Source organism: Etheostoma cragini, chromosome 1 (genome assembly GCF_013103735.1).
Source record: "Etheostoma cragini isolate CJK2018 chromosome 1, CSU_Ecrag_1.0, whole genome shotgun sequence".
Taxonomy (NCBI): domain Eukaryota; kingdom Metazoa; phylum Chordata; class Actinopteri; order Perciformes; family Percidae; genus Etheostoma; species Etheostoma cragini.
Genome location: NC_048407.1, coordinates 920,378 through 922,097, shown reverse-complemented (window position 1 = coordinate 922,097; position 1,720 = coordinate 920,378). Strand labels below are relative to the sequence as shown.

Here is a 1,720-nt window from a genome sequence, read left to right as displayed (position 1 = left end):
ATGTACTATACTTTGACTATTTTTTTATATGTTATACTATGACTATTTTTTTATATGCTATACTATGACTATTTTTTGGTTTACTACACTGTGACTATTTTTTGATGTACTATACTATGACTATTTTTTTATATGTTATACAATGACTATTTTTTCTATACTATACTACTATACTTTACTGTAATGTTTTCATCACTTTGTTTGACATCCTATACTACGATTATTTTTAGACATTCTAAGACTTTTTTATCAATTGTTTTGACATAATATACAATGACTTTCTTATCACTTTTTTAACCATACTATACTATGACTAGTTTTTGATATACTGTACTATGACTATTTTTTGATGTACTATACTATGACTATTTTTTGATGTACTATACTATGACTCTTTTTTAACATACTATACTGTGACTATTTTTTAATGTGCTATACTATGAGAATTTTTTGATATACTAAACTATGACTGTTTTCAACATAATATACTATGACTATTTTTTGATGTACTATACTATGACTATTTTTTTATATGCTATACTATGAATATTTTTTGATGTACTACACTATGCTTATTTTTCGATGTACTATACTCTGACTATTTTTTGATATACTATACTATGACTATTTTTTGATATACTATACTATGACTATTTTTCGATATACTATACTATGACTATTTTTTGATGTACTATACTATGACTATTTTTTGATGTACTATACTATGACTATTTTCATCACTTTTTTGACTTACTATAATACGACTTTTATATCACTTTTGTTCATTCTGTGACTATTTTGGACTTTTTTTAACATGTTAATACTTCAACTTTTTTTAATCTGTCTTTTCGACATACTGTCCAGTGTTTGTTTTAGACTTCTTTTGTCCCTGTTGTGATGGCTTGGGGGTTTCCTCTGTTGCAAATACTACTCTTTCTGTCTCGTGGTTCAATCCCCAGTCTGGGATGATATTTAGTTTGACATACTATGACTATTTTTTAAACACTTTACTGTAATGTTTTTATCACTTTGTTTGACATGCTATACTACGATTATTTTTAGACATTCTAAGACTTTTTTATCAACTGTTTTGACATAATATACAATGACTTTCTTATCACTTTTTTAACCATACTATACTATGACTATTTTTTGATGTACTATATTATGACTATTTTTCAATATACTATTCAATGACTACTTTTCAATATACTTTACTTTGACTATTTTCAACATACTATACCATGAAGTTTTTAATCACTTTCTTGGACATAATACACTATAATTGTTTTCATCACTTTTTTCGACATAATACACTAGCTTATTTTTTATTACTATTTTCAACATATAAATCTATGGCTTTTTTCACTTTTTTCTATGTACTATACTATAACTATTTTTGTATCCGTTTTTTCTACATACTATACTATGACTATCTTTTGACATACTATACTATGACTTTTTCCAACATACTATACTATGAGTATTTTTGTATCCGTCTTTTTGACCTACTCTGCATCGTCTGTTTCCAACCTTCCTTTGGATCTGCTGAGATGGTTTAGTGGTTTCCAGTCTTGTGTATACATATCTCTTTCAGACCCGTGGTTCAATCCCCAGGCCTGGAGCTCTTCTGACGAGTGTGCATAGTCTCCCACACTTACGTTGACATACTATCCCTTTTTTCACCATTTTGACATACTATACAATTTATAATATATAT

At 27.3% G+C, this 1,720-nt stretch overlaps 1 protein-coding gene across 1 annotated transcript in view; it reads right to left on the bottom strand.

Moving 5' to 3' along the window:
* The window catches only part of LOC117947493 (COUP transcription factor 2-like), a 20,012-nt gene extending 19,071 nt beyond the window's left edge, over positions 1–941 (bottom strand). Inside the window, exon 1 of the mRNA XM_034876482.1 lies at positions 932–941. The gene's annotated coding sequence lies outside the window, so the exon portion shown is untranslated. The remainder of the gene's footprint in view (positions 1–931) is intronic.
* Positions 942–1,720: the final 779 nt, after the last annotated feature.